This window comes from Mauremys reevesii, linkage group 10, assembly GCF_016161935.1.
Source record: "Mauremys reevesii isolate NIE-2019 linkage group 10, ASM1616193v1, whole genome shotgun sequence".
NCBI classification, from domain to species: domain Eukaryota; kingdom Metazoa; phylum Chordata; order Testudines; family Geoemydidae; genus Mauremys; species Mauremys reevesii.
In genome coordinates, this window is record NC_052632.1 from 45,593,561 (window position 1) to 45,621,096 (window position 27,536).

The following is a 27,536-nucleotide window of genomic DNA, read 5'->3' on the forward strand; positions in this document are numbered from 1 at the left end:
TGTTAGGGCCCTAGGTCGGGGCCTAGTGGAGTTGGGTGGGCCCGGGTCCCCCTACCAGGGCTGCCACACCCCTTGGTGGGAGCCCCACCCCCATTGATAACTGTCCGCTAGGCCATGCTGCCCTGCACCTAAGGGCTGCTCCATAGACTCTGGCCATTAGGCCTTGCTGCCCTGCACCTAAGGGCTGCTCCCTAGACTTTGACCCCTAGGCCATGCTGCCCTGCACCTAAGGGCTCCTCCATAGACTCTGGCCATTATGCCAAGCTGCCCTGCATCTAAGGGATGCTCCATTGACTCTGGCCTCTGGGGTGCTGCCCTGACCCTAGGGGCATAGATCATCACACATGGTGGAGAATGTGGGCAATGACCAGGATCTGCTGAAAGGTCCAGGGGAAGGAATCTAGATGATGGGAGCCCCACCACCATCTAAGATGGATACCGAGAAGCTTCTAAAGTGGATGCTGGAGAGTCAGCAAGAGCAAGTGGCCAACAGTGACAGCAACAGGCTCAGATGATACAGCAGATGGCCAGCCAGCAGCAGCTGCAGATGACCCAGCATCAGGAGCAACAGCAGCAGCTCCTTTGGGTGTTGGCTGCCCAGCAACAAGTATAACAAGAATGCATGGTCCAGCAAGTGGCAACTCTATTACACCCGCCAGGAGCCCCAGCCCCCACACCCACTGAGGCGGGATCCGGAGAGACTTTGTTGGGGCTGCCGATAAGCCTCACTAAGATGGTGCCAGGGGATGACCCCAAGGCATTCCTGGTCATTTTAGAGTGGGTCGCTACAGCCACCCAGTGGGCCCCAGAGCACTGGGCCACCGTGCTAGCTCCATATTTGACTGGACAGGCACAGACTGCCTACCGTAACCTCGATCTTTGGGAGGCCCTGGAGTACCCTGGGGTGAAAGCAGCCATATTAGACCATGCTGGCATTATCCCGGAGACTTATCGCCAGCGCCTCCGCAAAGAACAGTACCTCCCTGGGGCTCGACCACAGGCCCAATAGGTACACGACCACTGTTGAAGATGATTGGACCCAGAAGGCTTGACCAAACCCCAGGTGGCGGAGATGGTGGTGCTTGAGCAGTTCACCTAGATCCTTCCAGCAGGATGGAGAGCATGGGTGCAATGCCACCGACCGGCGACCTTGTCAGCAGCCGTGAGCCTGATGGAGGACTATCTGGCAGCCAAGGGAGCCAAGGCACCACCCCGAGGATCTGGAAACCTAAGCAGAAGGGATGGGCGAGGTAAGGGAAGCCCCCAGGGAGAGGAGGCCCAGGAACCTCCGTCCATCACCTGCCCGACACTCACTAAGGCCCTCAGCCCTCAACCCAGACACAGGGTCGTCCGGACTCCAGTTTGAAGTGATCAGCACCCACCAAAAGAAGGTCCTGGGCCCACGGAAGCCCGAGATCGCTGCTGGGAGTGTGGCCAAGAGGGACATTTTCAGCGGGAATGTCCATTCTTGGACTGCAACTATGGGCAAGTCTGGGTTGCCGGCCACAGAGCTCGGAAAAGAGGTCTGGAAAAGCTTGTGGTCCCCATACAGGTCGAAGAGACCCTCCCACGCAAATGCCCTCATGGACTCGGGATGTAGTCAGGCCCTCATACAGGAGGGACTGATCCCTGACCTTAAACTGTTTGGTGAACAGATGCACTTACAATGTGTCCATGGGGATATCTGTCCTTATCCCATAGCCTGGGTGAAGATTGAGATCTGCCATTGGAAGGAAGTCCTCCATGTGGGCGTGGCCCCCAGATTGGCCTACCCCGTAGTGCTGGGGTGAGACTGGCCAGAATTCAGGGAGATCCTCCAGAAGTATCAACTGCCTGCTCCATGAACGGAAGGGGCTAGGTCTCCAGGGAGGGGGCTGCTCAGACACACACTGCAGGCAGACCCCTGGAAAGGGACATCTATGGCTGGTAAGACTCCCACCTACTCCCGTGCAGCGAGGCACCCATCCGTGGAAGACACGCAGGCAGAGCTGGAGCAAGATATAGATTTCATGCAGGAGCAGAGGACCCGACTCTGAGTAGGGCCTGGGAGCAGGCCACCGCCCCTGGCCCTGGGGAGGACACACTTTGGAGACATTCACAGGAGCCCCGATCTGAGATCTGGTGGGACTGCCTATATTGGGTGGTACAGGAACCACAGACACCCAAACCGCTCCTTCAGCTGTTGGTCCCCTGGAGGTTGCGATGAAGCCTCCTACAGTTAGCACATGCAATCCCCTGGACAAGACACCTGGGGTGGGAAAAGACCCTCCAGAGGGTGGCCCACCATTTTTTTTGGCCCAGCATTCACCAAAGGTCTGAGACTATTGTGCATCTTGCCTGGAATGCCTGTGAGCTGGACCGAAGGGTGTACCCTGGGCACCCCTGATACCCCTGCCAGTGGTCGATTATCCTTTGAATGCATCAGGATGGATCTGGTTGGCACACTGGGAATCAATTTATTCTAGTGATCATGGACTCCGCACACATTATCCCAAAGCTGTTCCCCTGTGAGCAGCCACGGTGCCAGTTATTGCCGCTGAACTCATGAAGATCTTCACTACCCACTGAGATCCTGACTGACCAAAGCACTAACATATCCTCTAAACTAATAGCAGAGCTGTGCCGCCTCCTGAATATATGGACACTCCAGACATTAGTTTACCACCCACAAACAAACGGTCTAGTGGAGCATTTTAATGGTACCCTGAAGTCCGTGTTGCAGAAATTCATGGAGGAGGACCCCCCAGCCCTGCTGTTCGCTATAAGGGAGGTGCCCCAAGCATCAACTGGGTTCTTGCCCTTTGAACTCTTGTATGGCGGACAGCCCAGAGGGATCCTGGACCTCCTGAGGGAAGACTGAAGGCACAGGAGACATGAGTACTCAGGGACCACCCAGTACGTGTTACACCTCCAAGAGCAGCTCCAAGCCCTCGGTGCTTTTGCCTGAGAGAACCTGCTGCAGGCCCAAAAGATGCAAGAATGGCTCTATAACAGGAACTAAGGTGTGGCGTTTTGACCTGGGGGATTGGGTGTTGCTCTTGTTGCCCTCCACAGAGTCAAAGCTCCTGGCCAAATGGTAGGGGCCTTACGAGGTGACCTGGCGGGTTGGGCCAGTAGATTATGAGGTCCATCTGCCAGGATGACGGAGGGATACCCATATGTATCACGTTAATCTTTAGAAGGCCAGAGAGGCCTTGTTTACCACCCCATCACCCCCGGGCCCAGAACTTGGACCCCCAGTGGGGGAACTCCCCAATCCAAGGCCAGCTATGCTCGGGGCAGGCCTCACACAGCACAGCAGTAGCAAATACAGTGGTTCATTAGGGACTTCCCCGACATTCTATCAACCCGCCTGGGACGAACCAACCTTATGAGCCATCACACCACGACAACACCCAGTCAGAGAGTGAGGGACCACCACAGGCCGCTGCCCCAGAAGATGTGGGCCACAATGCTTGAGACGGGGGTGATTGAGGAATCAAAGAGTGAATGGTGAAGCCCAATCATTCTGGTCCCAAAACCCGATGGGACCACTTGTATCGACTTCCAGAGGGTCAACGCTATCTTCCAGTTTGATGCATACCCAATGCCTCGTGTAGAAGAACTCATAGAACGACCCAAGGGAGCGAGGTATTTGTTGACCCTAGATTTAACCAAAGGATACTGGCAAATCCCCCTAACGCCAAACTCCAGGGAAAAAACAGCCTTTCCAACACCATTCGGCCTCTTCCACTTTGTAACCATGCTGTTTGGGCTACATGGAGCCTCAGCTACTTTTCAGCAGCTGATGAATAAGATCTTGCTGCCTCATGATCAGTATGTAGCAGTTTATATAGATGACATTGTAGTCTACAGTAGTAACTGGGAGGACCACCTACGACACCTTGCTGGGGTGTTCAGGCCCTCACGGCCAAACCTAGCAAAGTGCCATCTCGGGCAGGAAGAGGTGACATACCTCGGGTACATTGGAGGGGCAGGGAAAATGCATCCTCTAATCAATAAGGTACAAGCCCTTATGGATACACCCTCACCCAAGATGAAGAAACAGGTACGCCAGTTATGGGGACTGGCCGGGTACTATCGCCGTTTCATACCAGACTTCAGCAGGTCTGAAAGGGGATCGGCTATGGCCTGCAACACCCCAACTTTACAAAGGAGTTCATACTCCAAACAGATGCCTCAGAGGCGGGCTAAGGGCCCGTACTCTCCCATGACCTGGAGGGGGAAGAACACCCAGTACTGTACCTGAGTCGCAAATTATTTCCTCGAGAACAACATTACTCAACAATAGAGTAAGAGGCCCTGGCCGTGAAATAGGCTATTGAAGCCCTTCACTAATACCTATTGGGGAACACCTTCAAATTGATCATGGACCATGCCCCCCCTCAGGTGGATACACAGCATGAAGGACACGAACCTCCAGATTATGCACCGGTACCTCTCACTCCAACCTTACAACTTCTGCATATTTCATCATCTGGGTAAGACCCACGCTAACTTGGATTTTTTTTCTAGACAGGGAGGTGAGGAAGCGGAAACAGACCGTCCTCAGGGGTCCTTCTAAAGGGGGAGGGTGTGTGATGGGGTCTGCCTGCCCCGCACTAGCCCAAACAGGGTTAAGCCCATATTATTGACAGCAGAAGTCCCGCCTCCCTGGCGGGACTGGGCATGCTCCAAATTCTCTAGCAGTATAAACGGAGGAAGCCCAGCTCAGTCTGGGCTGGAGGCCTCAGGGGAAGGACCTGCCTGGGAAGCTCTTGCGGAGGGCCAGCCACAGCCCCTGCCTGCACCGGGAATCAGAGCTTTCCCAGGCCCGCTTGAACCCCAGCAACTGGAGGAGCCACAGGAAGCGACCGGCCCAACTGACCACGGAGAATCCTCAGGCTCATGGGAGACCCCAATGCAGATACTGGTAGGAAGTGACCCAGGGAAGGTGACAGAGTGGTACCTCCCACCTAGGAAACCTCAGCTTGTTTTGGTAGGACCCCCTAGTTGAGTCAGTGGCAAGATGCTGTGCCACTGTTAGGGCCCTCGGTCAGGGCCTGGTGGAGTCAGGTGGGCCTGGGCCCCCCTACCAGGGCTGCCTCACCCCTTGGTGGGCACCCCACCCCCATTGATATCTGGCTGCTAGGCCATGCTGCTCCAGGCTGCTCCAGGGCTGCTCCATAGACTCTGGCCCCTAGGGGCATAGACCGTCACAAGTGGTAACAGCTAATTTAGACCCCATAATTTTATATGGTTAGTTGGGACTATGTTTTCTAATGTACATTATTTTGCATTTATCAACAGTGAATTTCATCTGCCTTTCTGTTGCCCAGTCATCTCTTTGTAGCTCTTTGCAGTCTGTTTGGAGTTAACTATCTTCACTGGTTTTGAATCATCTCCAAATTTTGCCACCTCACTGTTTACCCCTTTTCCCGAAGCATTTATGAATATGTTGAATAGGGCTGGGCCCAAAACAGACCTCTGGGGAACATCACTATTTACCTCTCTCCATTCTGAAAACTGACCATTTATTCCTAGCCTTTGTTTCCTATCTTTTAACCAGTTACTGATCCATGAGAGGACCTTCCCTCTTATCCCATGACAGCTTACTTTGCTTAAGAGCCTTTCGTGAGGGACCTTGTCAAAGGCTTTTTGAAACTCTAAGTATACTATATCCACTGGATCCCCCTTGAGCACATGCTTGTTGACCTTTCAAAGAATTCTAGTTGATTGGTGAGGCATGATTTCCCTTTACAAAAACCATGTTGACTCTTCCTCAGCAAATTCTGTTCATCTATGTGTCTGACAATTCTGTTCTTTACTATAGTTTTAACCAATTTGCCGGGTACTGAAGTCAGGTTTACCAGCCTGTAATTGCCGGGATTGCCTCTGGAGCCTTTTTAAAAAAATCAGCGTCACATTTGTTATCCTAGTAATTTGGTACAGAAACTGATTTAAATTATTTAAAGGTTACATACCACAGTTAGTGGTTCTGCAATGTCACATTTGAGTTCATTCAGAACTCTTGGGTGAATACCATCTGGTCCCGGTGACTTAATACTGTTTACTTTATCAATTTGTTCCAAGATCTCCTCTAATGACACCTCAATCTGGGACAGTTCCTCAGATTCCCAAACCTGGACCATTTTTTTAGGTGACAATATCCCTCACATGCTCAGTTGTGAAGACCAATGCAAAGAATTCATTTAATTTCTCTGCAATGGCCTTATCGTCCTTGAATACTATGTTGGCATCTCAATTGTCCAGTGGCCTCACTGGGTGTTTTAGCAGGCTTCCTGCTTCTGATTTACTTAACATTTTTTTTTGCTTTTACTTTTTGAATCTTTGGCTAGCTGTTCTTCAAATTCTTTTTTGTCCTTCATAATTATATGAAAAGTAAACTATACACTTTACTTTCCAGAGTTTATGCTCCTTTCTCTTTTTCTCACTAGGATTTAATTTTTACTTTTTAAAGGATGCCTTTTTGCCTCTCACTGCTTCTTTTACTTTGTTGTTTAGCTGCGATGGCACTTTTTTGGTTCTCTTACTATATTGTTTTAATTTGAGGTCTACATTTAAGTTGAGCCTCTATTATGGTGTCTTTAAAAAGTTTCCATGCAGCTTGCAGGAATTTCACTTTTAGCTTGTTTGTCCTGCCCTTGCCCTGTGGTGCAGGCATGGTTGCCAGCCCCATTTTCCCCCTCTTTGGTTTGGTTGTTTTTAAACCCACCTTGTTCTTTGTTCCATGCCTGAGGCACAGCTGATTTGGCCTCCCCTGCATTCCACCCCCTTGCTTCTTGCCCTCCCTCCCGGTCTGCCCTTATTGCCTGCTTGCCCATGTTCCGCTGCTGGCATTTGAGATTCCCCCTCTTTTTTTTTTCATTGTCTCCTTCACTGATGCACACTCCCCTATGATGTCTTAGTTTTCCCTCCTTTTCCTTAGTGCAGCTGGGGGAGCTGGGTTTTTTTCATCTTGTGCTGGAGTTGTGTCCCTTGTCTTTCTCTGTCCCTTTCTGTGGGCGCCCCTCCACTCTGCTTTCAGCCTAGAGGGTGGGGTGAGGTAGCCATTTTCCTCCCTCCCTTCCCTTCTCCTCGCCCTTTCTTTCCCTCTGTTTCCCTTTCCCTGTCCTAGTGGCTGTCCCACTCCTTCCTTTCCTGTGGTGGGTGGTTCGGGGGGTGGGACCTCCCTGGCTGCCCCTGTAGGTCCCTTTCAGTTCCCCCCATGCCCTCCCTTGAGATGGCAGCCTCGACTGCTGCTGCCGAGTTACCTGTCAGCACTGCCAATGAGGCATTGGTGGCAGTGGGCACGGATAGGGACTCCCGAGACTCTGTTGCTGCTGCCGTGACCTCTGCTGCCTCCACTTCTGAGTCTGCTCTCTCGGCCGGTGGGAAGGGCCGGGGGATGAAAAAGGGCAAGGGCCCCTCCTGGAAGGCGAAACCTCCTGTGGCAATGGATCCCTCTTCCGCTGTGCAGGGCCACAGTCAATGGCCGCAGTCTCCCTTTCTCCCTTACCTGTTGTTCCCTCCACCAGCACTGGGGGTGCCATTTCTTAGGCCCCCCAGAGCGTACGCCCAGGTGGCTGCCGCCCTTCTGCTTGCCGCCTCGCCGTCTGCTCCAGCCACCTCCCGGAATACCATTCCCGGCGGCCTGGGCCCATTTCCCAACCTCACTAGGGGACACGGGGGGGGGGGGGGGCGGGCGGCTGCCTCCTGGTGTCGGCCTCGCCCCACGTAGAAACCTATGTGCAGGTGGTGGGGACCACGGCCGTAGTGGCGGCCTCTAAGATGTTTGGGAAGGTGGTGTTCTTCCTGGTGTCAGAGGCCACTGCCCAGGAGGCAGTGGAGAGGGGCTCGGCGGTGGGGAGGTGTAAGCGGGCGGTACTCACCCCTGCCGCGCCTCCTGCTGGTTGGCCGCAGAATGTCCCTCGGTCCAGCCCTGGAGCGCCCTCAGCAGGCTGGTGACCCGCCTGTTCTCTGGCCCCGGCGTCCCTCCCTGGACCCGGTGCCCCTCTTTCTATAACTGGGTCTCCCCCTCCCAGGGGAACCCCCACGCTACTATCCCCACTTGCCTCAGTAGTGGCTACTGACAGTCATGGTCTAGCCCCACACCCTGGGGCAGACTGCAGTATCAGCCTACTCATCACAGGCAATAGGGGGTTTGGACCTGCTGCCTTGTCCTACCCCTGGGCTGCCCTCTGCAACCCCCAGTACCCGTTAGCCCAAAGCTAGGCCGCAGCCTGGGGCTTTCCAGGCTGGAGCTTCCCCAGCTCCTCAGCCTGTTCCCAGCCCTGCTTCACCCAGGTACTCTAGCCTCAGCCTCTAGGCAGCCAGGCCCATCTCTCTCTGGAGCCAGAGAGAGACTCTCTGGGCTCTGGCTTCCCTGCTTCTTATAAGCCCCAGGGCTTCAGTTTGGGGCGTGGCCTCCAGCTGCAGCCACTTTCCCACTCAGCCCAGCTCTGTCAGGCCACTTTTAACCCCTTAAAACCCCGGAGCAGGGTCCACCCTGCTACAGGAGGGTATTCATGTCCCCCTCAAGCCTTTGGAGAACCTGGGTATAATGGTGGTGTTCTCCTCTATTCCTCCCTTCTTCCCCAATGCCACCCTTTTGCCGTTCCTCTCCACCCTGGGGTGGCCCCTATCCATCCTCAGCCCCCTTCCATTGGGCTGTAAGGACCCCACCCTCCGCCATGTTTTGTCATTCCGCTGGCAGGTGCAGGTTCAAGTGCCACCAGCGGCACGTGACGGGGAGGCTCTGGAGGGGTCCTTTCTGGTGACTCATCGAGAGGCCCAGTACCGGGTTTATTATTCTTCGTGGGAGGCCTGGTGCTTTCTCTGCCAGGCAGCGGGGCATGTCCAGAGTGACTGCCCCCTGGCCTGGCTTGGAGGGGCATCTGGGACCCCCAATACCCGGAAGGGTGTCGGCTCTATCGTCACCACCAGCCCTGCTCACCTGGTCGCTGGGGTCACCCCTCCTCCATTCATGACCGTTGTCAACTTTGCTTGGGTCTCAGGGGAGGCCCCCCCCCCGACATGCCCAGATGAGCGTGCAGGCCCCGCCGCTGAGGTGGGTAGTAGACCAGGGCCTGCGGAGGAGAGGGTGGCAGGGCCGGTAGCTGGACTCGAGTGGGGCTTGCATCGGGGGGAGTCTGTCCCTTTCCCTGTTGTCCTGCCCTCGTATTCCCTTACCCTCCTGTCATCGCCCTTGCTCCCAGGCCCTGACCCAGCTGGCCTAATAAGTAAGACCCAGATCTTCAAGGTATGTAAGCTCCCAACTCCCATTGATTTCAATGGAAGTTAGGAGACTAAATACCTTGAGGATCTAGGCCTCAGTAACTAATTTTTGAACCAAGCTACTTTAGTTATTGACGTTTATGACCGTGTTACATGTTTTTAATTCGTTCTTCATTGTCATTTTTGCCCCTCCCCCCAGATTTGGGAAGGGCAGAATAAATAATTATACCTAGCGCTTTTCCTGGATAGATCTCAAAAGAGGTCAGTATCATTATTATCCATGTGATGTTGCACTATATATGATTTTATGAAAGTATGCTGATGAGTGTGAATATAATGTAACTAAAATATGCTTCATGCAAAAGGTCGCTTGTAAGGTATCATTAAAAAGCTTATAATCTACTGAGTGTGGTCATCCTATTTGCATATATGTATCACTCTTGTATCTGAAACTAGAAATATGAAATATAACTCTGAGGTCCTATTGTAGTTATGCAAAGTGTGGGCCATTAATGGTGGTTTGGAATCTTAATAGCTCCCATTAACCAGGATGATTTCATCCCATTTTTGTTACTCCAATTTTCAAGGATGTCCAAATCTTCTTGTATGATATCCCAGTCTTCATCCATATTGGCAATACCTCCCAACTCGGTGTAATCAGCAAATTTTGTTTGCACACTCCCACTTTTTATGTCAAGGTCATTAATCTGTAAAATGGGGATTGTGACGGGTTGGATCACAGAAACCCTGTTGGGGCTGCCAACTGATGTGCCAAGACTATTCTGCCATTGCTTTCCCTACCAGCTTGGGACTCCAGCATCCTGCCTTGTTGAGCCAGACACGCCAGTCTGCTCCAACACAGACCCAGGGTCTGAACCATGTGCTCCAAAGTTGCAGACTTAATTGAAAGCAACTTAAGAAGTTTTCCTGTCTTTAACACTCAGATGCCCAACTCCCAATGGGGTCCAAACCCCAAATAAATCCATTTTACCCTGTATAAAACTTATACAGGGTTAACTCATAAATTGTTCGCCCTCTATAACACCGATAGAGAGATATACACAGCTGTTTGCCCCACCCCAGGTATTAATACATACTCTGGGTTAATGAATAAGTAAAAAGTGATTTTATTAAATACAGAAAGTAGGATTTAAGTGGTTCCAAGTAATAGCAGACAGAACAAAGTGAATTACCAAGTAAAATAAAATAAAACACGCAAGTCTAAGCCTAGTACAGTAATAAAACTGAATACTGATTAAATCTCACCCTCCGAGATCATAGAATCATAGGATATTAGGGTTGGAAGAAACCTCAGGCGGTCATCTAGTCCAACCCCCTGCTCAAAGCAGGACCAATCCCCAGACAGATTTTCACCCCACTTCCCTAAATGGCCTCACAACCCTGGGTTTAGCAGGCCAATGCTCAAACCACTGAGCTATCCCTCCCCCCACTAAGTTTCTTTCACAGACTGGATGCCTTCCTAGTCTGGGCACAATCCTTTCCCCTGGTACAGCCCTTGTTCCAGCTCAGGTAGTAGCTAGGAGATTTCTCCTGATGGCCACCCCCTAGGTAACAAAATGGAGGAACTAGAGCTACTGGCGTAGAAGTGAAACCAGATATTATAGGCATAACAGAAACATGGTGGAATAGTAGTCATGACTGGAGTACAGGTATTGAAGGCTATGTGCTGTTTAGGAAAGACAGAAATAAAGGCAAAGGTGGTGGAGTAGCATTGTATATCAATGATGAGGCAGACTGTAAAGAAATAAGTGATGGAATGGATAAGACAGAGTCTGTCCGGGCAAAAATCACATTGGGAAAGAAAGCTACTAGAGCCTCCCCTGAGATAGTGCTTGGGATGTGCTACAGACTGCCAGGATCTGATTTGGATATGGATAGAGACCTCTCTAATGTTTTTAATGAAGTAAACACTAATGGGAATTGTGTGATCATGGGAGACTTTAACTTCCCAGATATAGACTGGAGGACAAGTGCTGGTAATAATAATAGGGCTCAGATTTTCCTGGATGCGATAGCTGATGGATTTCTTCCCCAAGTAGTTGCTGAACCAACAAGAAAGGATGCCATTTTAGATTTGGTTTTGGTGAGTAGTGAGGACCTCATAGAAGAAATGGTTGTAGGGGACAACCTTGGTTCGAGTGATCATGAGCTAATTCAGTTCAAACTAGATGGCAGGATAAAAAAATATATATCTGGGATGAGGGTTTTTTATTTCAAAAGGCCTACCTTTAAAGAATTAAGGAAATTAGTTTGGGAAGTGGATTGGACTGAAGAACTTGTGGATCTAAAGATGGAGGAGGCCTGGAATTACTTCAAGTCAAAGTTGCAGAAACTATCAGAAGCCTGCATCCCAAGAAAGGGGAAAAAATTCATAGGCAGGAGTTATAGACCAAGCTGGATGAGCAAGCATCACAGAGGTGATTAAGAAAAAGCAGAAAGCCTACAAGGAGTGGAAGATGGGAGGGATTAGCAAGGAAAGCTACCGTATTGAGGTCAGAACATGTAGGGATAAAGTGAGAAAGGCCAAAAGCCATGTAGAGTTGGACCTTGCAAAGGGAATTAAAACCAATAGTAAAAGGTTTTATAGCCATATAAATAAGAAGAAAACAAAGAAAGAAGAAGTGGGACCACTAAACACTGAGGATGGAGTGGAGGTTAAGGATAATCTAGGCATGGCCCAATATCTAAACAAATACTTTGCCTCAGTCTTTAATGAGGCTAATGAGGTGATTAGGGATAATGGTAGGATGACAAATGGGAATGAGGATATGGAGGTGTGACATTATTGATATAATCTGGGACCATATAGAACATGGTTGCAACCAAGCAGGGGCGGCTCCAGGCCCCAGCATGCCAAGCGCATGTTTGGGGTGGCATGCCGCGGGGGGCGCTCTGCTGGTCGCCAGGAGAGCGGCAGGTGGGTCCGGTGGACCTCCCGCAGAAGTGCCTGTGGAGGGTCCGCTGGTCCCGCGGCTTCAGTGGAGCATCCTCAGGCACGTCTCCGGGAGGTCCACCAGAGCCGCGGGACCGGCAGAGCGCCCCCCCCCCCCGCGGCATGCTGCCGTGCTTGGGGTGGCGAAATGGCTAGAGTCGCCCCTGCAACCAAGGTCCTGTAGTGGCACCAAATCTTATGTAAAGGGGGTCATATAAGGTGTCTAAGACCAGGTTATGGGTTGCTGGTTATGATTATGCTGTCTATATGTATGTATCATTTTGTAGTTGAAGTTATGAGTATTGGCTCTACACTGTCTGTATTTTAAACTTATGCTGTGCTTCTGGGAGACATCCCAGACAAGTTGGTGTTAGCTGTGCCTAGCCTGCTTGATGGCCCATTAAGGACCATAAGCTACACAATTGACCCATTGAGAGAAGGCAGATACGCCTTGTAACTCAGCAAAGTATGCAGGGACTTGCCCATGTGACTCCAGACTCCATTTTGCTGTAATTTTCCACAGTAAGGACAAAGAGGTTCTTACACCTGGAAAAGCCTGATGCCTCATCTCCATCTTGTCTTGAATCCTGCTTCTTACCTCTGGAGGGACTTTGCTACAAAATGAAGCTCTGAACAAAGGACTGATGACCCATCCCAGTGGGGACTCAGGACTTGATTTGAACCTGCAGTTTACTCCATCACTGCTACAAGCCTGAACTAAGAACTTTGCCATTACTGTATGTAATTGATTCCATTTAACCAAGTCTAGCTCTCATCTATATCTTTTTCCTTTTATGAATAAACCTTTAGATTTTAGATTCTAAAGGATTGGCAACAGCGTGAGTTGTGGGTAAGATCTGATGTGTATATTGACCTGGGTCTGGGGCTTGATTCTTTGGAATCGAGAGAACCGTTTTTTTATTGGGGTGTTGGTTTTCAAAACCATTCATTCCCAGGACGAGTGGCACTGGTAGTGATACTGGAAAACTGGAGTGTCTAAGGGAATTGCTTGTGTGACTTGTGGTTAGCCAGTGGGGTAAAACCAAAGTCCTCTTTGTCTGGCTGGTTTGGTTTGCCTTAGAGGTGGAAAAACCCCAGCCTTGGGCTGTAACTGCCCTGTTTAAGCAATTGGTCCTGAACTGGCACTCTCAATTGGGTCCCACCAGAACCACATTGTCACAGGAGGTAGATATTGCCATATCCTACGCAGAAGCCAAACTCAAACATCTTAATAGGACTAAATCACGGGGCCCAGATAATCTTCATCCAAGAATATTAAAGGAACTGGCACATGAAATTGCAAGCCCATTAGCAAGAATTTTTAATGAATCTGTAAACTCGGGGGTTGTACCGTACGACTGAAGAATTGCTAACATAGTTCCTATTTTTAAGAAAGGGAAAAAAGGGTGATCCGAGTAACTATAGGCCTGTTAGTTTGACATCTGTAGTATGCAAGGTCTTGAAAAAAAATTTGAAGGAGAAAGTAGTTAAGGACATTGAGGTCAATGGTAATTGGGACGAAATACAACATGGTTTTACAAAAGGTAGATCGTGCCAAATCTTTGAGAAGGTAACAGATTTCATAGACAAAGGAAACACAGTGGATCTAATTTACCTCTATTTCAGTAAGGCATTTGATACAGTTCCATATGGGGAATTATTAGCTACATTGAAAAAGATGGCGATCAATATGAAAATTGAAAGGTGGATAAGGAACTGGTTAAAGGGGAGACTACAACGGGTCATACTGAAAGGTGAACTGTCAGGCTGGAAGGAGGTTACTAGTGGAGTTCCTCAGGGATCGGTTTTGGGACCAATCTTACTTAATCTTTCTATTACTGACCTTGGCACAAAAAGTGGGAATATGCTAATAAAGTTTGTGAATGACACAAAGCTGGGAGATATTTCTGATACAGAGAAGGACCGGGATATCATACAGGAAGATCTGGATGACCTTGTAAACTGGAGTAATAGTAATAGGATGAAATTTAATAGTGAAAAGTGCAAGGTCATGCATTTAGGGATTAATAACATGAATTTTGGTTATAAATTGAGGACACATCAGTTGAAAGTAACAGAGGAGGAGAAGGATCTCGGAGTATTGGTTGATCACAGGATGACTATGAGCCGCCAATGCGATATGTCCATTAAAATAGCTAATGCGGTCTTGGGATGCATCAGGCAAGGTATTTTCAGTAAAGATAAGGAGGTGTTAGTACCGTTATACAAGGCACTGGTGAGACCTCATCTGGAATATTGTGTGCAGGTCTGGTCTCCCATGTTTAAGAACGATGAATTCAAACTGGAACAGGTACAGCATTTGGGAGGAGGGATAGCTCACTGGTTTGAGCATTAGCCTGCTAAACCCAAAGTTGTGAGTTCAATCCTTGAGGGGGCCGTTTAGGGAACTGGGGTAAAAATCTGTCTGGGGATTAGTCCTGCTTTGAGGAGGGGGTTGGACTAGATGACCTCCTGAGGTTCCTTCCATCCCTGATATTCTATGAGAGGAGGGCTACTAGGATGATCTGAGGAATGCAAAACCTGTTTTATGAAAGGAGACTCAAAGAGCTTGGTTTGTTTAGCCTAACCAAAAGAAGGTTGAGGGGGAATATGATTGCTCTTTATAAATATATCAGAGGGATAAATATCAGGGAGGGAGAGGAATTATTTAAGCTTAGTACCAATGTGGACACAAGAACAAATGGATATAAACTGGACACTAGGAAGTTTAGACTTGAAATTAGATGAAGGTTTCTAACCATTAGAGTAGTGAAGTTCTGGAACAGCCTTCCAAGGGGAGTAGTGGGGGCAAAAGACATATTTGGCTTCAAGACTAAGCTTGATAAGTTTATGGAGGGGATGGTATAATGGGATAATCTAATTTGGGCAATTAATTGATCTTTGATTATTAGAAGGTAAATATGCCCAATGGTCTGTGATGGGATGTTAGATGGGGTGAGTTACTACAGAGAATTCTTTCCTGGGTGCTGGCTGGTGAGTCTTGCCCACATGCTCAGGGTTTAACTGACCGCCATATTTGGGGTCAGGAAGGAATTTTCCTCCAGGGCAAATTGGCAGAGGCCCTGGAGGTTTTTCACCTTCCTCTGCAGTGTGGGGCACGGGTCACTTGCTGGAGGATTCTCTGCACCTTGAGGTCTTTAAACCATGATTTGACAACTTCAGTAACTCAGACATAGGTTAGGGGTTTGTTACAGGAGTGGGTGGATGAGATTCTGTGGCCTGTGTTGTGCAAGAGGTCAGACTAGATGATCATAATGGTCCCTTCTGACCTTAAAGTCTATGAGTCTATAACTGGCTTCAAGACTGAGCATGGATGGCGGGTATAATAGGCCTGGGGAGGCTCAGCCACCCTGGCGCTGCCGGACCCCCAGTTGCAGGGTTTGGCAGGGGAAGTTTTTGTTTTATTATGCCCCATGCAGGTTCCAGGGCGGCTGAGGAGGCAGTATATGCTATTCAGCTTCCTGGGTTCATCAGCAATCTCCCTGGATTCCACAGAGATTACTGATAAACCCAGGAAGCTGAGTAGCAAATACTGCCTCCTCAGCCTCCCTGGAACTTGCATGGGGCATAGCAAAAGTTTTTCTTATGGAGGAGAGTCCAAGACGCTTTTCCCCATGGTGGCATGGGGTCTGGGAATGTGTGGCGCAGCTGGGTCAGGGCTTCTCCAGGTAGGGCAGGGCCTGGAGCACCTCCTGGCAGGGGAAATGAGGGGCTTGGGGTTCTTCTGGCTGAGGGGGGGCATTCAGGCCTCCGGCCAACTCAGCCATAGGGTGGAGGGTGCTTGGGCATCCTTCGGGAAGGGGTGTGTGTGATGTTGTACTCCACATGATTTTATGAAATATGCTAATGAGTGGGAATATAATATAATTGGAATATGCTTCATGCAAAAGGTCTCTTGTAAGGTATCATTACAAAGCTTATAATCTACTGAGTGTGGTCATCCTATTTGTATAAATGTATCATTCTTGTATCCAAAACTAGAAATATGAAATATCACTCTGAGGTCCTATTGTAATTATGTGAAATTTGGGCCATTAAGGGTGGTTTGGAATCATGATGGCTCCTATCAACTAGGACAACTGGTTGTTAATGGCTCTGTTTAATTGCAAGGCTTCCTGTGAGTCAGGCCAGGGAGAATGAAGGCTTGGGGTCTCCCAGGACATGTGACCATGTCACCTGGTACTGGAATCCATCTTAAACCTGGTGCTTTTCTATTTAGAAGGAAGGGTGGGGACCCAGAAAGACAAAAGATTCCTGCCTTGTGCCAAAGCTATATAAGGGGGTGGAACAGAATAAAGGAGGTTCCAGTCATGAGAAATCTCTTAGTTACCACCTGAGCTGGAGCTAACAAGAACTGCACCAGGGGAAAGGACTGGGCCCAGACTAGGAATGAGTCTAGTCTGTGAAAGAAGCTTATTGGAACATCTCTGAGGGTGAGATTTTATCTGTAATCAGTTTCTTAATGTATTAGGCACTTTTTATACTTAATAAAATCAGTTTTGCTTATTAATTAACCTAGAGTAAATAAGTAATACCTGGGGGAGCAAACAGCTGTGCATATCTCTCTATCAGTGTTATAGAGGGTGGACAATTTCTGAGTTTACCCTGTATGAGCTTTATACAGAGTAAAACAGACTCATTTGTGGTTTGGATCCCATTGGGAGCTGGGTGTCTGGGTGCTGGAAACAGGAGCACTTCTTAAGCTGTTTTCAGTTAAGTCTGCAGCTTTGGGGCATGTGGTTCAGACCCTGGGTCTGTGTTTAAGCAGACTGGTGTGTCTGGCTCAACAAGTCAGGGTTCTGGAGGCCCAAACTGGCAGAAAAAATGGGCTCAGAGGTAGTCTCAGCACATCAGGTGACAGTCATGAGGGAATGGGCGGAGCTGGAAGCTAGCTCCCCTGAAGGGGGGCTCCACCCGCTGCCAATGAGACTGAGCTTGATAAGTTTATGGAGGGCATGATATGATGAGACTGCCTACAATGGCATATGGCCCGTCCACAACTGCTAGTAGCAAATATCTCCAGTCGCTGGTGATGGGACACTAGATGGGGAGGGCTCCAAGTTACATCAGTGAATTCTTTCCCAGAGGTCTGGCTGGGTGTCTCACCCACCTGTTCAGGGTCTAACTGATCACCATAGTTGGTGTTGGGAAGGAATTTTCCCACTGGTCAGATTGGCAGAGACCCTAGGATTTTTCATCTTCCTCTGCAGCATGGGGCCTAGGTCACTCGCTGGTTTGAAGTGGAGCAAATGGTGGATTCTCTGTAATTTGAAGTCTTTAAACCATGATTTGAGGATGTCGATAACTCAGCAGAGGTTAGGGGTCTATTACAGGAGTGGATGGGTGAGGGTCTGTGGCCTGCATTGCTCAGGAGATCAGACTAGATAATCATGATAGTCCCTTTTGGCCTTAAAGGCTATGAGAGATGGGGAAACTGAGGTGCACACAGAAGGAAGTGATTTGCCCAAGATCACACAGCAGGCCAACTGCAGAAACTGGGGTAGATCCCAGGTCTCCAGGGTCCCAGTCCAGGGCTCTATCCACTAGGCCATATATAAAAGGACTTTGATCCTGATGATCAATGGTATTTAGGTGCCAAACTCCCATTGATTTCAATGGGAGTTCAGCACCTAAATTCCTTTGAGGATCTGGGGCATTAATGTTTAATTAACTAGCTGGGACATTGGTATGATAGTTATAAACCATCCAACATCCCTGTTGTCACATGCTTTGAGCCAGGCAAACAAAGCACAGCAAACAGTGTATTGGTTGAATTAGTCTTATTTCTGTTACATTAGGAGTCAAAAGTTCTGATGCAGGAAGGGAAGGAGGGTGGGTAAGTAGCCAAGAGGGCATTATAGTAGCTGTAATAATTTAGCCCTTTTCTCTGTTCAGTAGCTGTCTGAAAATGGCTGGTCAAGTGCCAGAAAATCCAGCTCATCAATTTAATTATTTGACAAAAGGCAGCATAGATCAAAATGTGTGTCAATTTTTTGATGAAAAATGGCTTTTTGTCCCAGAAAGAAAGAAGCTTGTTTCAGTTGAAATTTTCTAAATTGTCAAAAAACAGAACTGGTTTCCCCATTTAATCAAAAACAGAAAAAGGTCCAGGAAAAGTTTCCAACCCCCCACCCCCCTGCAACATTTATTTTCTATTTTCTCCCAGATAATACTTACCATTTTTCAATTGGTTCCAGTGATGATGTCCATCAAATAATAAATAGAACAAATAGTTTTAACCTAGACTTGATTTCAACTTGACTGAAAATGAGAACATTTATGATCATTTAAAACTGTACTCTAGCTGTACAATAGAAAATGTTATTGAGTCTAAAACATTTTCCTTCCAGATTTATAAATCCTTTTTCTCAGAAGCATGCACTTTGCAAGGCCATACTTCCCATACATGAAGCATAACTGCATCCTTTCAATTAGGATGACTTTTATTTTAAATGAAGGAGAACACAAAAACAAGAAAGAATGAATGTAAAGTCTCCAAGGGGAAGGTGCAAAGCGGGTGTGACTCACTCTGTAGAAGCAGCCATCTTGAATTGAACTTTTCCTCCAGAATAGATCTTCCAACTGAGAAGCTGATAGGTGCTGTAGAAATTTAAAGGCACACTGCATAGAAAACAGCTTTAATAGCGTCGGGGACTCGAACCCCAACAGCGAAGTTCGTTGTCTGACCGCAGAGAGACAGGCAACACATGCAAGGTCCGATAAAAAGTTCTTTATTGACAAGTGCACGTGTCAGTAAAAGAACAGCTCGTATCCGAAGAGAACCAGCCAGCCCCCCTTTACAGCTTAGTATTAGCTTATATAGACAGTTTTATTACGTCATAGATCATTCACTAAAGCAACCCACCCCCTTTGGTTTTACAACTAGAAATTAGACACCTTTTAATATATACGCATGCCTAGTCTCTACAGCATTAAATTGTTAATATCTCAACAAGCGCCAAAGGTTAGGAATGCGAGGGACTTAAAACACGCCAAACACTAAACCAAGGAGATAGAGTCAGAACTGTGAGATGCTTGTATGTCTTATCAGTTCTTCAAACAGTGTTTCTCAATATAACACAGCTGGTCCCAGCCCCTTCACTGATCTCACTGTTTCCCAGGGCTTTGTGAGACAATGCTGCTTCTCAGTATTTTCCACTCTGAGATTACCCAGAAACCTCTAGATGCTTGACTCCAGTCAGGTTGGCACAACTGGTTTTGTGCTACATCTTTATTCAGGCCTAACAATAGCTTTTAGCTATGCACGTCATTCAATAGCTGCTGACTGTTAGGACACTGCACACATTGCTAAGGAAACAGGAAGGCTTAGGGTCACCACCTTTTCAAAAGGCAAAAGTGGGACACATGCAGGAGCCCTGCCCCCATCATGGCCTCATCACCTGCTCCTCCTCTTCCCCCCTGAAACACCCACCCCATGTTCCTTTTTCCCTCCCACCCCAAGGCCCCACCCCCTGACTAGGCCAGAAACCAAAGCCAGGCCATGGTAAGAGCCACCCAGGTAGTCCAGGCCTCTGTGACTTAGAACAGTCCCCAGCCCATGTCCCTGCCCCCCCAGGATGCAGCACCCAGGGAAGATGGAGGGTCTGGGGCTCCCCACAGTGGCCCAGGCTCCCTGGGCAACTCTTACCATGACCCAGTTCCAGCTTCTGGACTGGCTATGTGGCTGAAGCCTAGTGGGGATAGGAGAAGCAGGGAGCAAGTCCACATGGCAAGAGGGGCCTAAGGCCCACCTCAGCCCACACCCCCCAGCCCATGAAGTGGCTAGTGCCACCCCCTGAACCTTGGGGAAGTGTGGAGTGGCACTGCTGAAATCTGGGGAAAATGCTGTCCCAGAGTCATTCAGCCCAGGACTGAGACTTGAACTATGCATTTCAGGACAAGTGGTCACCCAAAGAAGGCTGTGTAACAGTTTTTATCCCAGTACTTTGGCACAGTTGAAAGGTGCTTTTTCTTCCTGGTTGTGAACTGCACCATGGTGGTGATCTCTTGGCTGCGTTATTATCAGTGCTTTATTTGAGGCTGCCTTGGAAAATCACTAGTGAGGTACATCTACTGTAGAACAGGAGGAGCAGAGCTGCTCCTTGGGTGTCCCTCTTGGAAGCCATAGCGAATCTACTAGAGGGATTTATTGTTGTGGTTAATTATAATTAATTAATGTGTGATGATAGATTGAAGTAGGATACTGTGATATGAGTATGAGACTGATAAGCATTTGAGTAATGTTTGTACTGGGTAATGTTTGTACCGGGCCTTGCATTACAAAGGCTGAGGCCTGTAAGGTTTCGGCTAAGCCACTTAGCCGAAAGATTGACATGAAGAAGTGACCTAGGAGTTACCCTGTACCAGTAAAGTTATAAGATTACTGTAAAGAATGTGCCAGTGCTTGGTGTTCAGGAAAATATGCCATAATGTACTCATCTAGACTGAAAGACACCTCACGGGAAATTCTGCAGTAACCACAGGCTGCCAGGGGCACTTGTCTACATAGATGCTTATGAGAATAAGCGGAAATAAGAGGATGATCTGTGAAGTGCAGGGCATGCTGTGATGTTGTGTACCTCGAAGGAACACCCAGCATCCCCATGTTCATCCTTAGGTGTCTAATGCAAAGTTTGACATGTCTGGTGTCCTCAGAAGCCTCATGATGCACTGAGCATTGTTGTTATAGTGATATTATAGTAATTATTGTTACAATAATGTTATATATCAGAGGGGTAGCCGTGTTAGTCTGGGTCTGTAAAAGCAGCAAAGAATCCTGTGGCACCAAATAGACTAACAGACATATTGGAGCATAAGCTTTCGTGGGTGAATACCCACTTCATCGGATGCATGTATTCACCCACGAAAGCTCATGCTCCAATACATCTGTTAGTCTATAAGGTGCCACAGGACTCTTTGCTGCTAATAATATTATAGTAATGTTATAGGTTATAATTTCATGTATATAGTTATGAGGCTGAAAATGTATCCTCCATGACTTAAAGCAAGCCCAGGAAAAAACTCTCCAAAAGCAGAGGGGCATTTCACACCTCATCAGGGCATCTATGGGACAAACCCAGCCCAGCCTCACAGGAACAAAAGTCAACGGCCTAGGCAACAACAAAGGATCTGTTGGACTTTCAAGTGAGTTACCCCCCTTCCTTTCATCAGTTTGGGACTGCGATGAGGTAATGCTCACCTGACTCTGAAAGGGGGTGGGGGCAAAGCCAAGAGGGAAGAAAGAACATGATAAAAGGGAGAAACTTTGCCATGCTCTTTCTCTCTCTTCCCCCTCCATCTACAGACATCACCACCACATGACTGAAGCGCTGATCAAAGGGGAGAGCCTGGCTGAAGGACAACCAGCCAGCCTGTGGTGAGAAGCACCTAAGTTTGTAAGGGCATTGAAAGTGTTAAGATCAGCTTAGAATGCATTTTGCTTTTATTTCATTTGACCAAATCTGACTGGTTATGTTTTGACTTATAATCATTTAAAATCTATCTTTGTAGTTAACAAATCTGTTTGTTTGTTCTACCTGAAGCAATATGTTTGGTTTGAAGCATGTCAGAGACTCCCTTTGGGATAACAAGCCTGGTACATATCAATTTGTTTGTTAAATTGACAAACTCATATAAGTTTGCAGCATCCAGCAGGCATAATTGGACACTGCAAGATGGAAGTTCCTAGGGTTGTGTCTGGGGCCGGAGATATTGGCTAGTGTCATTCGGTTGCACAATCCAGGGAGCAGCTTACATGCCAGAGGCTGTGTGTGAGCAGTCCAAGAGTGGGGGTTCTCACAGCAGAGCAGGGTAAGGCTGGCTCCCAGAGTCAAGGATTGGGGTGACCTAACAGATCACCGGTCCAGATAACACCAGAGGGGAATGTCACACATGCCAAAATGTATGGGGTGTGGAAGTGCAAATAAGGAAAAAGGGGTTAACACTCTTATTTGTATGTATGAGACTTGGCAGGCATAAGCATAACTCAGGATAAAAGATGTTGCTGGCCTATGTGCTGGGGGGGAAACACATAGGGAGATATCAGGATGACAACCACACGATGATAGTCATGATGAAGATGATAGTAACTAACGCTCCAGGGTCCCCAGCAGGAGACAGGACAGATAGCTAAATACTTTGCACTACCTCTCTGTCTGTTGTATTTTAATGTTGGTGGGATTGTTTATCTGTTTAGTGAATTTGTTCATAAAGGGACTTGTAATGAACTGGAAATGTGTCTGGTGTGCTCCTAGGGTATCTTATTTTAATAATATTGACAATAGTTATAATGCTGTAGCCCCCAAGAGACAGAATCTTTAATCACTGCAGTCTCAGAGATTAATCAATACACCCATCTATCAATAAGGCTTCAGAGTCAGCAATGCCAAATGCAGTGGTCAGCCCAAAAATGCTACTCAAAGTTATATCATTAGTATTCCAGCCTTTAAAATGGGGGGAGGGGTGATCTACTGGAGGTCTTTGGGGCTGTCAGGGTAGGGCTGAAGCTTCTGACCTTGAGAACACAGATGGCAGAGGTCTGACTTTGAGTAGATATGTGCCAGAGCCTTCTTTAGAGAGGACTTGAGTCTCTAGAATTTTCATCCCCTGTGCATGCCCCAGAATATAGCGCTATCCTTGTGTCCCTTTGTCATTTTTGAGAGGCTGTGTCTTTTGTTGTTGTTGCACTGGAAGTTATTGTGATTCTTCCAGGAGCGGCACCAGGGTTTTTTGGCACCCTAGGCGCAGGGCCGGCTCTACCCGGTCCCGCTTCCCGCGGCTCCGGTGGACCTGCCGCAGGCGTTCCTGCGGAGGGTCCGCTGGTCCCGGGGCTCCAGTGGACCTGCCGCAGGCGTGCCTGCGGATGCTTCACCGGAGCCGCAGGACCAGCGGACCCTCCGCAGACACGCCTGCGGGAGGTCCACTGGAGCCGCCTGCCGCCCTCCCGGCAAAATGCCGCCCCCCCCCCCAATCCTGGCGCCCTAGGCGACTGCCTAGGTCGCCTAAATGGAAGCGCCAGCCCTGGATTCTTCCCCTAACTTGCTGTGTCAGGTCCTCTTGGGACAGTGTGACCTTTCCAACATTGCCACATTCCAGTGTGAGGAAACCCAGATCCAAACTCCAAAGAAGCTGAGATCCAAGCATCACAGCTGGGCCCTTCTCTACAACCCAAAAGCCCAGCTCCAGCCAACCACCCTCCCAAAACCTTTGAGAAAGTCCCAAGCCAGAGCTCAACTGTGCTTCTCTGTCCCACCTCTAATGACTATTATTCTTACCCTCAGCTATTGCACTGCCCCATTGGCTAGGAGGAACAGAGATGTTTTGGGAAAGCAAGAGAGTCTCCTGCTTTCTTGTTGCAACCTGAGACCTTCAGAAAATACTTCTGCCACTGAAGTTAAGAGACTGTGTGTTAGCTCAACAACAGCAGGCAGCTTTCCTCTGTGGCTTACCTACTGGATGAGAGAGAACACGTAATGTACACTAAAGAGCAGGAGACAGGCTCTCCATCCTTTGAGACCAGAAGAGAAAGGTACCTTTTAAGGGTAAGTGCTGAGGTCCTAATGTTGCATTATGCAACACAAAGCGCAGTAACACTCAACCAATTACCCTAATGCTGCTTATTTGCTCTTGTTACAGAGAGTAATTGCTCACCCAGAGGCTATTAAATTAGAAGAAGCAGAGCAAACAAAACTATTCATTTTACTCACTATGTGTTTATACCCTCCCTACCCCCCCGCCCCCATGGTGTAAACACCCACCACATTCCAGGCTTTAACTACACCATTTGGTCTAAAGACAAAGCCAACATTTGTCATGGTTGTGGGCCTTAGTTCTGAAAGAGAAACAAGGGAGAGAGGCCAACCATGTTGGGACAGGGGGTTAATAGTATCCAGCCATTCTGGCATCACTGGGGTTTGTGGGCCAGATTCTCAGCTGCCATAAAGTAACATATATCCATTGACACTCACCCCTCTCCCCTTCCTGACACTTGGAAAGCATCCTACACCTTTGCACAGGCATTCCATAGGAATTCCCATGACACATCCGCTCATGGGTCCATCCAAACTTGTTTCCTGCCTCCTGAAGTGACAAATCCCTGATAGAAGGCAAAGATCCCTGGGCAGATTGTGCCCTGACCCTTGAGTCCATCCGCTGATGATCAGTTTATACTCTGAAGCATGAGGATCAAGAGCTCTTGAAGTCTCAATACTAGAATGCCTGCAGAGTCTCCCTCCAGCAGGGAGACAGGCCACACCATTGCCCCCTGTGAGTTCCTTGCCCCACACCAGTGAAGGGAAGGTGGATGTTAGGGATTACAAAAGATATCTGAGGTCTGGGGAAGCACTGTAGAAGATAAGACTGAGTTTCTACAGGGTCTTTTAGATTTATTGTAAGGGACAGATGGAAACCATTGGGTAATGTCCAAGGACATTCCCTTCTTGGCTCCTCCCACTGACTCTGGCATACCTGAATCCCACCAAGCCTCCATCCCAGGTTCCTCCCAAATGGTGACCAAATAGGCTTGGGTTCATCCCAATCCCTAGGACACTAGGGGAAGTTTTAGTTACAGCTACATAGTTGTCCAAACAGGATGCTAGTTCTTTATATTATTACTGAGTGTGAGAGGTGCTGAGCACCACAGATCCCACAGACTGCATACTCAGCCCCTCTCAGTCAGCCCCTTTCATAGTTAGTTTATGAGTGTCACCTTTCCTGGCTCCCACAACATATTCCCAGGCCAGTTGATTTTAAAAAATGAGGGCCAATGAGCACAGGGCATAGCAGCAACCGTGCAAGCAGTGTGACTAATGCACTGGACTGGGACTTAGGAGCCCTGGGTTCTGCTCCTGGCTCTGATCTGCTGGGTGACTTCAGGTAAGCCATTTCTCCTCTCTGAACCTCAGTTTCCCTCTGGGATAGCAAGGATGATACTGACCAGCCTTTATAAAGCACTTTGAGACTGATGGATCAAAAATGGTATATGAGAGCTAAGTATTATTACAGTAGGACTTAGAGGGCCCAACTGAGATCAGGGCCCCATTGTGCTAGGTACTATGAAACACATAAGGAGAGAAAGCCCCTGCCCTGAAGAGCTAATAGTCTCAATAGACAAGACATAAGAAGGAAGGAAGGGGAGCAGATGCACAGAAAGGGGAAGTGATTTGCCCAAGGTCCCATAGCACAGCTGGGAACAGAACCCAGGTCATAAGAACCGCAACAGTGGGTCAAACCAATGGTCTATCTAGCTCAGAAGCCTGTCTTCCAACAGTGGCCACTGCCAGATGCTTCAGAGGGACTGAACAAAACAGGCAATCATTGAGTGATCTATCCCCTATTGTCCACTCCAGCTTCTGGCAAACAGAAGCTAGGGTCACCTGAATCCCAGTCCAGTGCACTATCCCCATGACATTGCTATTAAATATTCTTTGGTTTTCCTGAGGGCAAACTATAATAGTTACCACTTAAGCAGCTTTTGTATTCCATCAGCTAATTCAGACTCTCAGCTTCTGAAATCTTATTTCCCACCCACCCCTGCCTGCCTGCCTGCCTGCCTCCCTCCCTCCTGAGCAATATACTCTTTAGATTGACTTTTTGCCACATCATTTACCATGCTCTTATCACCTGCTTACCAAAGCACTCCAGCTGTCATTATTATTATTATTGTAACCTTAAACCTATTACAGGAGGGGAACTTTTCCAGAGGGTTTTGCTCTGATCTCATTGCATCTGTTTGCGCCCAAGGTCCTGGGCATGGATTTCCAAAACTCTTCTGACATTCTGTGTCTTTCTTGATCACTAGGATGGAAGGTTGATCCTCCCAATTTGACTTGGAAATAGCTTCAGAGCAGACTTCAGAAAGGTAAAGCTATCCTGTGACACTTCTGATCAACACAAATCCTGATGCCCCAGGGACATGGCATTCAGAGATGTAATATACAAAACATGGAACTTGGGAGTTGCAGAGAAATCTGGAGACTGGTACGGATCCACAGCTGCCAGTGTCAGATTTTGTTGAAACGAGGAAAAAAAGTTGTTGTTTTGATTGCTGGCAAACCTTGGTACCTGAGAGTCATTTTCCTCTGTGAGTAATCCCAACAATCATTTACTGTCCCTACACATCTTTCCTGTTCTCTTGAAGGATCTCAGTGTGCTTTGGAAATTAACTATATACACTGAAATGTAGCTATCTGGAGCACAGCAGCTGTTTAACATCATGTGGTAACACTAGGCCATTTAGGATGGGAAGTGAAGGAGGATACCATACATCTAGACTTAAGGAATTAAACTCAGCAGCAGCTGTTTCTTGCACCTCCAGCACACTCTTCTCTGATCTACACTTTTCTTCAGGAATGTGCATGGTTACATCCATTTGAGATGGAGATATGGATGCTGCAGTAGCTGCCACATCACCTGCACTCTGACTAACTGGAAGATCAGGCATCTCCTCACCATTCACATCCTCACTGGGGCGGGAAGGCTCACCGTGAACATTTGTGTCTGTATCTCAGAAGAGCGCCTTCCTGCTTAGATAGAAAAGCTTCCTTTGCTTTCTTTCTTTTTCTGAATGCTGCCCCAGAGGGACGTTTTCTTCTTTCACTCATGACTGCTGCTCTGTGCCAGCTATAGTGGCTCTCAACACTCAGTTGAAGAAGACAAATAAGCAGTCTGATAGCAGGGCGTGAGTGAGGGAAGATATCAGCGTCTTAAGGGCCTAACTGGCTCCTACTACTTCAGTTGACTGCCTGTTCTCCTCAAGTGGGTTCAGGGAAACAGCAGGGAACAGAAAGCTCCCTGAGAAGCTGGTGTTAATCAGTCCAGGCTCCTGGGGGTGCTAGAGAGGTACATAAGAGCGGGGCCGGCTCCAGGCACCAGCCGACCAAGCACGTGCTTGGGGCGGCATCTTGGGTTGGGGCGGCGCTCAGGTTTTGTTTTAGTTTTTTTTTTTTTTTTTGGTTCGGCCGGGCGGTGCTGGAGGGTTGGTTTTTTTTGGTTTGTTTGTTTTTGTTTCAGCCGGGCAGCCCTCTGGGGGCGGGGACTTGGGCGGTGCGGTGTGGCACTCGCGGGGGCCAGGGGCTTCGGTGGCATGGGAACTTGGGAAGTGCGGCGCTCAGGGGGGCTTCGGCGGGGTGGCACTCGGGGCGGGCGGGGACTTGGGCAGGGCAGCAGGGTGTGGCACTCAGGGAAGCGGAGGCTTGGGTGGCACGGCGCGGTGCTCGGGAGGGGCAGGGGGCTTGAGCGGCACAGCACTTGGGGGCCAGGGGCTTGGGCGGCGCTCGCGGGGGGGGGGGTTCTGCGGCATGGTGCTTGCAGGGGGGTTACCGCGGGCAGCGCTTTTTTTTTTTTTTTT

The 27,536-nt window shown here is 48.6% G+C and overlaps 1 long non-coding RNA gene across 2 annotated transcripts; it reads left to right on the top strand.

Moving 5' to 3' along the window:
* Nucleotides 1-4,740: 4,740 nt before the first annotated feature.
* LOC120372940 lies at nucleotides 4,741-26,205 on the top strand. 2 transcript variants are annotated; one of them, XR_005585285.1, is made up of 3 exons: nucleotides 4,741-4,912; nucleotides 23,470-23,730; nucleotides 25,989-26,205. It is a non-coding gene; the product is annotated as an uncharacterized LOC120372940 (long non-coding RNA). The 2 variants fall into 2 exon arrangements; XR_005585286.1 differs by lacking the exon at nucleotides 4,741-4,912 and adding an exon at nucleotides 21,523-21,566.
* Nucleotides 26,206-27,536: the final 1,331 nt, after the last annotated feature.